The sequence below is a fragment of the Taudactylus pleione genome, unplaced genomic scaffold (genome assembly GCF_031769625.1).
Source record: "Taudactylus pleione unplaced genomic scaffold, aTauple2 ptg000302l, whole genome shotgun sequence".
Taxonomy (NCBI): Eukaryota; Metazoa; Chordata; class Amphibia; order Anura; family Myobatrachidae; genus Taudactylus; species Taudactylus pleione.
This window is the reverse complement of record NW_028284703.1, coordinates 9,320,778-9,334,413: the sequence shown is the minus strand read 5'-3', so window position 1 is coordinate 9,334,413 and position 13,636 is coordinate 9,320,778. Positions and strand designations below refer to the sequence as shown.

Sequence of the window (13,636 nt, the reverse complement as noted above, 5' to 3'; positions counted from 1 at the left end):
TGTGATAAATAGGCCCCTAAGTGTAGCGCACAGCTTATTTAAAGTTTAAAGATGGGACCACGCAGCCCTAAAATGGCCAGTGCCTTCAATTCTAATTATTTTGCCAATATAAACTGCAATAAAAGCTGTACAGTGACCAGCTTATGTCCCAGGACTCCTGGTTGTACTGAACAAGAGCAGAGCTACAAATCACATAATACTGTTATCACAGTTATGGCTCAGGCACATATAGTGGCCACTTGTGGCTCTGCAGCAGCAGCTGTGGCACTAAAAGTCCCCGCATGCCCTGGCCACAGTTGTAGATGCAGGAACACAAGAGAAGCAGCGAGTGTGATGTTATTACTATTATACACACACTGGCAGTGCAGCCCCCACCTTCCCCTCCCGGATAAGCAGCATTAGGACCCGCCTCCCTGGTACCTGATCGGCAGCAGCTGTGTGCAGCGGGTGTGCTCCCGGCCTCCATGCCTCCCCGCCCGCCGCCTATCTGCTTAACTGCTCAGGCTCCGTGCAGCCCCCGGTAACTCCATGCAGCAGGGATCTCCCAGCGCAGCGGCCGGCGGCAGTGACGTCACCGGAGGAAGGAGGAAGACTGGCGCCGCTGCTACAGCAAGACGTGCAGAGTCCCACACAGTGCTAGTGCTACTAGTTGCACAGTACCCACTTACTACTTCCCCTCCCACTGCTCTCACCCCTTCCTGCTGCCACTGCAAGTACAGTGATACATTGCTACATAATACCACCCAATTCCTGCTGCCACTCCAAGCACAGTGATACATTACTCCACACTACCTCCCAGATCCTGCCAACACTGCAAGCACACAGTAATATATTACTACACACTACCACTCAGTTCCTCCTGCTGCCACTGCAAGCACATTGATACATTACTACACACTACCACTCAGTTCCTGCTGCCACTGCAAGCACAGTGATACATTGCTACAGCCACACTTCCAGTACCACTCAGTTCTTGCTGCCACTGCAGAGTGATATATTACTACACACTACCACTCAGTTCCTGCTGCCACTGCAAGCACAGTGATACATTGCTACACACTACCACCCAGTTCCTGCTGCTGCCACTGCAAGCACAATGATACATTGCTACAAACTACCACCAAGTTCCTGCTACCACTACAAGCCCTAGGCACACCTCATAGAGCTGGATGTGCCATCATGTCACAGAGAGGGCAGAGATACTAGTCTGTCTCTGAGAAGCACATACTGGCAGAGGCCATGGCTTAACTTGCACACAGACCTTTTCTTTTCTCTCTTGGTTTTTTTTCAGCAGGATTGTTGCCTTTCCTATAGAGAGATCACTACACATTGCAAAGCGAGAAGTAACTATTTTCTCTTAAACACGTTTTAGCCAAAAGTCATGGGATAGATGCCTAGTAGTCCGGCGAAGTGCAGCAACTCGACATGACATCGATTCCGCAAGTGGACGGAACGACCTCTGGAAAGATGTTGACTCATGCTGTCGGGATAGCTTCCGACAGCTCCCTGATATTAGTAGGTGTAGGATCTTGAGTGGAAATGGACCTCTCCACCACGTCCCATAGATGCTTTATTGAGATCATGTTGGGCAAACCTGGTGGCCACACCATTCATTGGAACTCTCCAGGATGCTTCTCGAACCAATTCTGGACAACTTGGGACCGATGACATGGTGCATTATCCTGCAGCAATATTACATCATTGTGGGGGTACATGGAAGTCCATGAAGGGCTGCAAATGGTAAGCAATGAAACGTAAGAGTTACTGGTCAATGACATGTTCAGTCAGATCAGCGGACCCAACCCATGCCACGTGAACGCACCCCACTTTTTGGAACCACTTCCAACCTGCACAGTGCCTTGTTGAGAACTGGGGTCCATGGCCTCATGGGGTCTGCGCCACACCCGAACCCTACTAAACAACTGGAACTGTGACTCATCAGACCACGCCACATGTTGCTTTAGCGACGTCACCGGCCCAGTGTTGTAGTAGAATTAACAGGGGCACTCTGGTGGGTCTTCTGCTCTCATCCCATGGAACCTAAAGAACGCTGCACTGACCTGTTGAATATGCGTCTGGTACCTCCTGCATTGAATGTGGATGCAATTTAAGCCAGTGTTGCGTGTCTGTTACCACGGAATCGGTATGATTTACCGCTGGACCCATGCCCGGCAGTTTCAATCCCGACAGCGGCATTGGCAGAGGAGGAAATCCCGATCGTCCCCAGGTAAGTATTCTCTAACCTATTTCTACCTCCTAACCCTCCCTTAGGGGTGCCTAACCCTAACCTTCCCCCCAGTGCCTAACCCTAATCCCGCCTTCTCCGCCGCCTAACCCTAAGTCCCCCGGGGGGGTGCCTAACCCTATGTCCCCTTCCGGGGGGTGCCTAATGCTAACCCCCCTTCACCTAGCCTAAACCTAACCTACCGGGGGGGTTGCCTAACCCTAAGTCCCCCCCCCCCCGGGAACCCTAAACCAAACCCTCCCCCCCAGCGGCTATCGCCACCCTTCGATCGGGATGCCGGGCGTCGGGCTCCCGGCGTATGTCTGACAGGCATCGACATATCGACACCTGTCTTTAGACCCTTACCAGGATATGATAGTCTGGAAGCCGGCTGTCGGGATTAGGTCCGCTGACTGCATACCGTTACCCCAGACAATTCTATCCAGATGCTGCTGGTCACGATCATTACGCACCTGTGGTCGGCTACTACACTGTCTATTGTGGGTGATGCCTTTCATGAGGTAATCATGGTATACACATGACACACTAGATCGAAGAATGTTGATTGTCCGCATAACTTTTAAATGGAATGTCCATCTGTCAGGCACCCATTATCATGCCCTGTTCGAACTCCGATAATTCATGTTGCGTTGCCATGAGCAGCCTAGCCAGTGTTCAAACTGACCCACGAGATGACCTCTTAGAACTGATGCAGGTCTGGGCATTTCCAAGATGTCACAGTACAGTGACGCCACCTATTATTACCTTTGCTACCCCATAACTTTTGCACTTTCATACAGTCAGGTGCATAAATATTGGGACATTGACAGAATGTTCATATTATGGCCTCTATTCACCACCACAATGGCTTTGAAATGAAACAAACAAGATGTGATTTAACTGCAGACTTTCAGATTTAATTTGAGGGTAATTACATCCAAATCAGGTGAACGGTGTAGGAATTACAACGGTTTCTATATGTGCCTCCCACTTTTTAAGGGACCAAAAGTAATGTGACTATCAACTCAAAAGCTATTTCATGGATAGGTGTGGGCTATTCCCTCGTTATTTCATTATCAATTAAGCAGGTAAAAGGTCTGGAGTTGATTCTAGGTGTGACATTTGCATTTGGAATCAGTTGCTGTCGACTCAATATGAGATCCAAAGAGCTGTCGCTATCAGTGAAGCAAGCCATCATTAGGCTGAAAAATCTAAACAAACCCATCAGAGAGGTAGCAAAAACATTAGGTGTGGCCAAATCAACTGTTTGGAACATTCTTAAAAAGAAAGAACGCACCGGAGAGCTCAGCAACACCAAAAGACCCGGAAGACCACGGAAAACAACTGTGGTGGATGACAGAAGAATTATTTCCCTGGTGAAGGAAAACCCCTTCACAACAGTTGGCCAAATCAAGAACACTCTCCAGGAGGTAGGTGTATATGTGTCAAAGTCAACAATCAAGAGAAGACTTCACAAGAGTGAATGTAGAGGGTTCACGACAAGATGTAAACCATTGGTGAGCCACAAAAACAGGATGACCAGATTAGAGTTTGCCAAACAACATCTAGAAAAGCCATTACAGTTCTGGAACAACATCCTATGGACAGATGAGACAAAGATCAACTTGTACCAGAGTGATGGGAAGAGAAGATTATGGAGAAGGAAAGGAACTGTTCATGATCCAAAACATACCACCTCACCAGTAAAGCATGGTGGCCGTAGTGTCATGGCGTGGGCATGTATGGCTGCCAATGGGACTGGTTCCCTTGTATTTATTGATGATGTGACTCCTGACAAAAGCAGCAGAATGAATTCTGAAGTGTTTCGGGCAATATTATATGCTCATATTCAGTCAAATGCTTCAGAACTCATTGGACGGCGCTTCACAGTGCAGATGGACAATGACCCGAAGCATACTGCAAAAGCAACCAAAGAGTTTTTTAAGGCTACAAAGTGGAATGTTATGCAATGGCCAAGTCAATCCCCTGACCTGAATCCGATTGAGCATGCATTTCACTTGATGAAGACAAAACTGAAGGGAAAATGCCCCAAGAACAAGCAGGAACTGACGACATTTGATGTAGAGGCCTGGCAGAGCATCACCAGGGATAAGTTCCAGACTTCAGGCTGTAATTGCCTGCAAAAGATTTGCAACAAAGTATTAAAAAGTGAAAGTTAGATTTAAGATTGTTTAGTTTGTCCCATTACTTTTGGCCCCTTAAAAAGTGGGAGGCACATATAGAAACCGTTGTAATTCCTACACCGTTCACCTGATTTGGATGTAATTACCCTCAAATTAAATCTGAAAGTCTGCAGTTAAAGCACATCTTGTTTGTTTCATTTCAAAGCCATTGTGGTGGTGAATAGAGGCCAAAATATGAAAATTCTGTCAATGTCCCAATATATGCACCTGACTGTATATGAGGAATGTGTATACAGTGATCGCAAATACGCTCTATAGCGTGTATTTTACCCCGACTTTGTGGACCAGGGACTCACTTCTCCAAAATGATTGGGTCCCCAGGGATGCGCTCCGCTGCTACGGTAGGCCGCAGAAGATGGTCTCTGGCATGGGCGTTGTTGCAGATAGAGGAATTCTGACAAAGTGGGTAGCGGGATAGGGTTTCATTATCTCATGCAGGGGGGTTTCTGAGTACATAAAACGCCCCCTGATGGACCGATGCCCTGTTCACTGTGGGGGTGGGGCCAATACAGCAAGCCCCACTCCATCTTCCGCGAATTGCAGCTTTACATCACGAGGGGGCGGGGCCTAAAAAAACAAGGTGCTCGCCCCTTTTAGCAGGCTCTAAGTGTATGTATGTATGCAAGTGTATCTGTGTTACTGTGTAGCTATGTGTTACTGTGTATGTTAGTAAGTGTATACTAAGTATGTGTTAATGTGTTAGTGTACGTATATATGTTACATGTGATAGTGTGTGTGCGTATCCTGTGTGCCTGATAGTGTTTAATATAGATACAAATATATATATAAATATATATATATCTCCGATACAGAGGTGTGGAACACAGGTAAATGATTCAAAGACAAGCAGTGTGACCTGATTAAATTGTCATTGTTTGGAGAGTTATTATTGGAGCCTGAGTGCTGCACCTTTGGGGGATCTATATATATATGTGTGTGTGTGTGTGTGTGTATATATATATATATATATACAGAAAAAATGGCGGCACTCGGGGCTTCAATGAAAAATCACAAAATGTGTATTCAAACGAACATCCTAAGACACAAGCGTTTCGGGACCACAACGTCCCTTTGTCAAGGTAGGACGTTGTGGTCCCAAAACGTGGGTGTCTTAGGATGTTCGTTTAAATACACATCTTGTGCCACCATTATTTCTGTAGCTATCTGTGGACATTGTTATTGCGGATGGCACCGGAGCTGCTGAATTTATTAGGAATGAGTGCCGATCCGTGTGTATAGTGTGTGTATGTGTGTGTATGTGTTACTGTGTATGTTAGTAAGTGTATACTAAGTATGTGTTAATGTGTTAGTGTACGTATATATGTTACATGTGATAGTGTGTGTGCGTATCCTGTGTGCCTGATAGTGTTTAATATAGATACAAATATATATATAAATATATATATATATATATCTCCGATACAGAGGTGTGGAACACAGGTAAATGATTCAAAGACAAGCAGTGTGACCTGATTAAATTGTCATTGTTTGGAGAGTTATTATTGGAGCCTGAGTGCTGCACCTTTGGGGGATCTATATATATGTGTGTGTGTGTGTGTGTGTGTGTGTGTGTGTGTGTGTGTGTGTGTATATATATATATATATATATATATATATATATACAGAAAAAATGGCGGCACTCGGGGCTTCAATGAAAAATCACAAAATGTGTATTCAAACGAACATCCTAAGACACAAGCGTTTCGGGACCACAACGTCCCTTTGTCAAGGTAGGACGTTGTGGTCCCAAAACGTGGGTGTCTTAGGATGTTCGTTTAAATACACATCTTGTGCCACCATTATTTCTGTAGCTATCTGTGGACATTGTTATTGCGGATGGCACCGGAGCTGCTGAATTTATTAGGAATGAGTGCCGATCCGTGTGTATAGTGTGTGTATGTGTGTGTATATGTATATAACCGCCTTCCCCAGAAAATCCTGCGTTTGGTGCTGCGGGGATGAGCAGGTGGCTGTTTGATGCTTTGGGGGGCTAGGGTAACTTCCTCCGACTGCTAATGACGGTGGGCAGGCCAGGAGGTGGTACTATCATTTGGCAAACAATAGTGTGTGTGGGGGGGGTGAGGATGGGCCAGCTGCTGCTACTACTAATTTAAGCTATATACCCTTACCCCATCCCTACCCCATGCACTACCTGCCCCTACATAACTCCTAGCCCAGTATTGGCTCAGCTGCTTTCTACCCTTGCCCCTTCCCTACCCCCAGCACTTACTTTTTCAACTCCCTCCTTGCCCCCCAGTTCTGCCCCAGCTGCAATCTACCATTGCCCCCTCCATTCGCCCATCCCTGCCTTTACCCTCAGCTCTACACCAACTGCTGCTTGCCCTTAACTCACTCTACCCCAACTGTTACCTGTCCCCAGCGCTGTCCCAGCTGCTGCCTGCTCTAAGCCCCCTTCAGGGGCATTTCAAGAGAGGAGGGGGCCCTTGTGAAGTCTCTGTCCCCGGCCCCCTCCTCTCAGTCCGACGGCCGGCAGTGCTCTGATCGCAGCGCTGCACTGACAGACTCTTGGCACTAGAGTGTGCAGGTCACCAGGAAAATGGGTGCAGCGGGCATTTTCCCTGTTTTCCATACTGCACATGCGCAAAACGCCGGGAAAATGGCCGCTGCGGCCATTTTTCACACATTTTTTACAGCGCTGACACCAGAGCCATCGTGGGACTCCCGAGTAGTAAGTATAATATGGGTGCAGGGTGTGCGGTGCGGGCAACACAAAAAACTTAAATACCTTGGGGTCTTTCTGACGTCCCGCTATGATCTTTTATATCAGGAAAATTTTCCCCAACTTTTTATGAAATTACAAGAAGATCTGATTTCCTGGAGGAGGCTTATACTCTCGTGGCTGGGCAGGATCATCGCAGTGAAAATGAATATTCTCCCCAAATGGCTCTATCTTTTCCAAACCCTCCCAGTGGCGATTCTCCTTACCTTCCTTCAAAACCTTCAGAAACTAGTCGACCGTTTTATCTGGAATGGTAAGCCCCCTCGGTTATCTTCGTCTATCCTTAAAAAACCTATTTCCAAAGGAGGTAGAGGTCTCCCGGATTTTAAACTGTACTATCTAGCCTCACACTTTTCCCAAATAGTGTCTTCCTAGTCCCCCCACGGAGCATCCTCCTGGCTTGATATTGAATCTAGCTACATTGGTTCCCCAGACCTTTCTTCCGTATGGGGCCTACAAAAGAAACATTGTCGTCCTCCCTCTAACCTTCCTCCAACACTCAAATTCTTTCTCCACATATGGGTGTTATACTCATTTAAATTTCAGGTTACTACTCCTATATCTCCTCTTACCCCCATATGGTGTAACCCCAATTTCCCTCCAGGTTTACATCCAACCCGCATGAAATTGTGGACGACAGCGTCCCTCAAATTTCCTGCAGAATTTTGTTCACAAGGGCTCTGGCTTTCTCTCTCAGATCTCCAAATGCAATGTCCAACTCAATTTCTAAATCCCTTTGAATACTTCCAAATACGACATTTTTTAGGCTCCCTACCACAGACCCCACTTCTCCGCGACCTCACCTCTTTTGAAAGACTTTGTAAATATTGCCCCATGTCTAAAGGAATGATCTCTCAGATATACAGCATCCTCATTGATGCGGCTCTGCCTAGTAATAACCCCCATGAATCTTCCTGGGAGATAGATCTTCGCCCTCCACCTGACGAAGAGGTTTCGGACGACATGAGATTGGCAATTGCTAAAACATCTATCTCTACCCGTCTTAAAGAAACTTCTTATAAATTGTATTACCGTTGGTACTATACCCCAGTACACCTCTCCCATATGTTCCCTGCTACTTCACCCCTCTGCTGGAGAAACTGTGGTCTCCAAGGTACCTTAACCCATATCTGGTGGACCTGTCCAGCTCTTGAGCCTTTTTGGACCTCGGTCCATGCTCTTTTGAACACAGTCTTTGAAGACCCGATCCCAAAAGATCCATGGACCTTCCTTCTAAGTTACCCCCCTCCTGATCTCAGCAACCGCTCTGTTAAACTGTTGTCCCATATTCTAGTTGCTGCTAGAAGTTTGATTGCCCGTAACTGGAAAAATCCTCTCCCACCGACCCTTTCTGCCCTAAAATCGCAAATCCGTCATGTAGCGGAAATGGAAAATATTACCTACTATCTTCATGATAGAGGCCATATGTTTTCTCAAGTTTGGGCTCCATGGCTCTCATTTGACAACACTTCACTGCCTGCTCCCGGTGCTTGCTACCCTTGTGTGATCCATGCGCGGTGGTTGAGTTTGATCCCCCTACTCCGACCTCCCTATCAAAACTTTTTTAACTGACTGAATATTCTTTCTTCTGTTCTCCAACTGACACGGTTTTTTTCTTTCTCTTTCTTTCTACTTTATAATACTTTTTGTCCAGTATTTGGCTTTTATTTTTTATGGTATTTTGATTCTCTCGATAGTCCTGTTCCCAATACCCCCCCCCAATACCCTCCCACTCCCTCTGCCGACCCCCTTCCCCCCCATATGTTTCTTACTATTTACTTTATTGAAAAAATGGCTCATGTACACTGTTTATTATATCTATATTTTTCTATATTATTTTTGCTTTGAGCTTTCTAAATAAAGAATTAATAAATGAATAAGTGACCATTCTTTTTTTACCCACTGGACAAGATACTGTAGGAGAAACAGTATAATTCCTAAGATATTTCTCCAGTGATTCAATAAAAATACAAATAAAGGGGGGACCCACAAAGAAACAAATATTGCACACATGTTGTAGACCTCCTTTTATTTACTCCCGGATGTAGGTAACTCAGGTCACTATTGCTCTGGATCACGAAAGAAACATGTCAGTAATTATACTGACGGTGCACTAAGACCCTCCGGAGGACCCGGTACAGTTGAATGACTCTAGATATGGGACTTATCTTATCAGGGTCGATATTGAGAACCTGCGCATGCGCAGCAGCCGCACTGCGCTTGTGCAAGCCCCGGAGCGAGAGAAATTCTCTTGCTCTGGGGCTCACTACAAAAGGGGCAGCTGTCGATGGTGATCGACAACTTGCACCGTTTTGTAGGCGGGGTGGGCGGGTGGCTGGCCAAACGGAGGCGTTCCCGAGGAAATGCCTGCTGTTTGGGGGCGGCCCCACTGACATCACTCGTGATGCCAGTGGTGAGCTTCCGGCTCTGTTAGAGCCGAAAGCTCACTGGGGCTTGCGGCAGACGAGACCCTACCACAAGGGTCTCATCGCATGCCCCGATGCTCGCAATGGTCTTGACCATCGCGACCATCAACCTGGCCGCTTGCTAAAGGTGTGGGAGGTCACCCACAGCTTAGCGAGCAGCCAGGAGGCTGGATTTTAAAAAGGAAGCAGCTGCCCTCATTCAGAGCGAGCGCTCGCATTTTGCGAGTGGCTCTGAATGAGGTCCTAAGTGTTATACTTACCCGGCAGACAATGATCAGGATGGCGGGGGTCGGTCTTCCGGCGTTGGGATTAAGATAGGTGTCAAAATGCCAACGCCTATCTTAAATCCCCTGTTGGGATTTAGAACGGTGGCATTGCATCCGCCGGTCTATTAACTACATCCCATTTCAAAAGGCAGTCTAATCTAGTTGCAGGATTGAGGGGGTCATTCAGACCCGCTCGCGAGCGCAGGACGCTCACAAACTGGTCGATGGTGCCCTACTGAGCATGCGCACGACGGAGGGAGCTCCGTCGTGCGCATGCGCGAGACCCGGCTAGCGACGGGATAGCCGTCGCTCCGGGTCTCGCACCAAAGGGGGCGTGCTGTCGATGTTGATTGACAGCACACCCCCCTTTGGGGGGCGTGCTGGGGGCGTGGCTGCCAGACGGAGGCGTTCCCATGGGAACGCCTACCATCTGAAGCCGGCCCCACTGACATCAGTAGTGATGTCAGTGGGAGTGATTTTGGCTCTGATAGAGGCAAAATCACTCCAGGGCTTGCGGCAGCGAAAACCTACCGCAGGGTCTCCGTCGCAAGCCCGATGGTCTTGACCATAGCGACCATCATCATGGACGCTCGCTATAGCTGTGGGTGGTCCTCAGGATAGTTCAACTAAGTACACTGTCAGACTATTGAACTTCGTTACAATTGTTGCAACTTCCTTAATTTACCAAACTAATGGTGCATACACACGATCAGATTTTTCCTTCAGATATGAACGATAACGATTTAAAAATCGTTCAGTCGTTCATATCTGAAGGAAAATCGTTCATATCTGACATGCCTGAACGATGGACGATCAACGATGCGCGTTCCCGTTTGTCAGATAACGATATCTGACATCTGATGGGTTTGCAGTCAGACTTGGACGATTCCATTCATTTTAATGCAGCCAAAAATCGTTCAATCGTTCAAATCGTTCAAAACTTTGGTAAAATCGTTCAGATCGTTTAATCGTTCAAATCGTTCATCTGACAAATCTGACAAGTCTGACAAATCTGACCGTGTGTACGCTCCATTAGTCATCTCAAGTTCTCATAAATTGCTACTGTATTTTATCATCACCATCTAGGAGTAGATACTACCAGGACTAAACCTCAGTAGGAGTCACTTTCAGTGGAGGGCAGGTATAAATTTGACTTTAACCACCAGTTAGTGGACAATTGCAACAGGAGTTGAACTAAAGTGATCACCAACGTAGATTAACTCTTTCAACCCAGTAACAACTTGTGCACCAATGAAAGAGAAAGCGCTAGACTTTTATTGCTGGACTTCACTTACCTGATTACCTTTAAAGTAAAGTAGTAATTGATTATAGGTCACTTTATCAGTTAAGCAAGTATAGGATGAAATAGTATTACACTGAGTTCATTTTTAATGTTGGAAAGTGACTTAGTAAAATTGTCAATTATACTAACCTTTGAGAATCCACAGGGTTCCAGGTCCATCCGGCGATTCCGTGAGTTGCTGAGTTCCTGTAAAAATACTAATGTTATTGTAATGTGTTTTGCTGATGTTTGCACTGTAAAGACAAATTCATTATTGTAATAATACCCTGTTCCTGCTTTTTACCTCAACGGGAAATTAAATCTACAACTATTGGAGATCAGTGTGCTTACCTCTTTACCTCCCTGTGAAGAACAGAAACCAGAAATTATACTGTAATGAACTCACTCTAATACCAACACGTGAGTTTGTTACAGTAGTCCTCCAGACAATAGTTAAACCTGGGTAAAATGAGCTTGGCCAAGATGCATGTGGTGATAACAATGTAACACAGTTGTTGATGCTGATGGCGGTTAGTCCACACGTGGTACAGCTTAACCAGTTCTTAGATTTATTGGATCAAGTAGAACAACAAGTAGCAGATGTCAGAGGTCAGGCCAGGTCCTAGCGACTGCCGACTCAGTCCTACTGTAGGTGTCAGTTGCTGGAGGTAGGTAGTGCAGGAGCGCACCCATTCCAACTTATCTCTCCTGCCTACAGTACTACAGAATGTCACCCTTATCTCAGTAATCGGTAAGATATAAGTGCTTTAATACATCCTATCAGTGCTATTTTTCAGCAGGAACTCAGGGCCTGATTCAGAGCCGGACGCTATTTGCGCTCGCTCGTTCAGAAAAAGGGGCCGGCTATTTAAATTGAGCGCTCGCTCTTTGCGGTCTGTTGATGCCTCTATGTGTTAATATTTTACCACAGCTCTTTTATCAAGTAACTCATTCAGCCCAGACGAGTAGATGATAAATAATACTTTTGCAGCGTCACCTCTGAACTAATTATGGACGAAAGACAAATTTACCGTGATACAGTGGTCATACGCAAATGACTGCTTTTTCCATAAATCCAATTAAGGGCCTAATTCAAAGAAGAACGCAATGGTGATATTTATACAATTAAGTGATTGTTTGTAAACTGCGCATTCGTCTAAGCCGCACTGCGCACGCATCGAGCTACATTACCGTAGTTGCTCGGAGGAACTTTTTTTTAATTTTTATCTGTTTATGGAAGCAAAAACACTACAGGCTAGTTTTTGACATACAGTATGTACATAGAAGTTTAGCATCATAACAGCTGTTATACATAGTAATGATCAGTATATTAGACAATCGTTTCACAACACTTGTCCACATATGTCATTAGCATTACAGAAAAATAAGTTTCAAAACCTGACATAGGTTATAGGTACATGTGCAATAATACATTGTTATTTATAATAAAAAAATACAGACAACAGACGTGATCAATAAAAAGAAAAGAAAAAACAATAGGGGGGGGATGTTTGGCCCTCACCCGCCTGGCAACACTATGGGAGGCTCTCCTAAAAGAATTTGGGTCTCATACCATTGAGTCCGGCGCATACTATGGTGGATCTGGGATTGTGTTGAAACTGGCAGAGTAGCCATAAGGCTTTCACAAGTCCAAAAAAAAGAAGAGGCTCTCCTCTCCTTATCGAACATTGGGCCTGATTCAGAGCCGGACGCTATTTGCGCTCGCTCGTTCAGAAAAAGGGGCCGGCTATTTAAATTGAGCGCTCGCTCTTTGCGGTCTGTTGACGCCTCTATGTCTGAGCGAGTGAACGAAACATGTGCTCGCTATTTTGTAAAGACGCCCCCTGGCCGGTAGCATCATACGTCATCTCCGCTATTTATTAGATTAATCGAGTACATCGAAAGGCGTCTGAACTGCTGGCAGTGCTTGTGGTTGGATTCTCCTACCGCAATCATGCGAACAGTTCAGGCTAAGAAACAATCAAGTGACGTGGTCGATGACGCTGCTTTGTTAATTATGCACACCCTTAAAACGCCCGTTTTAACCGTTTGGCACGCCTGCGTTCGGATCTCCACTCCCCGTTTTCAAGCACCTTCCCCTGTTACCACCCACAAACGCCTCATCCTGTCACTCAAATTAGCAAGCACTCGCTATTTTGCGAACACACGATTTCCAACTGCACTGGCTGGCGCATGCGCATTACGACCCATGCGCAGATGTGCGAACATCGCTCGGAGCGAACGAGCGGCCGCTTACGAGCGGCTCTGAATCAGGCCCTCAGTTCCTTAACCTCTCATTAACTATGTCATAATGTCTTGGGCCAAAATGTGTTTTCCATAAGATATGTTTTATTTTAAAGGCCATTGTTAGTGCCTTCTTTTCTAAATGCTATGTATGTATATATATATATATATATATATAATGTATATATAATTGCTTTTCTATAGCTCCTCCCACAGTTCCAGAACCTATTTTACCAGAAACATATCCCTG

General features: G+C 45.9%; 1 protein-coding gene across 1 annotated transcript in view; it reads right to left on the bottom strand.

The window, feature by feature from the left end:
• The window catches only part of KLHL5 (kelch like family member 5), a 65,848-nt gene extending 65,190 nt beyond the window's left edge, over positions 1 to 658 (bottom strand). The window contains exon 1 of the mRNA XM_088482983.1: positions 421 to 658. The gene's annotated coding sequence lies outside the window, so the exon portion shown is untranslated. The remainder of the gene's footprint in view (positions 1 to 420) is intronic.
• Between the last annotated feature and the right edge of the window lie 12,978 nt (positions 659 to 13,636).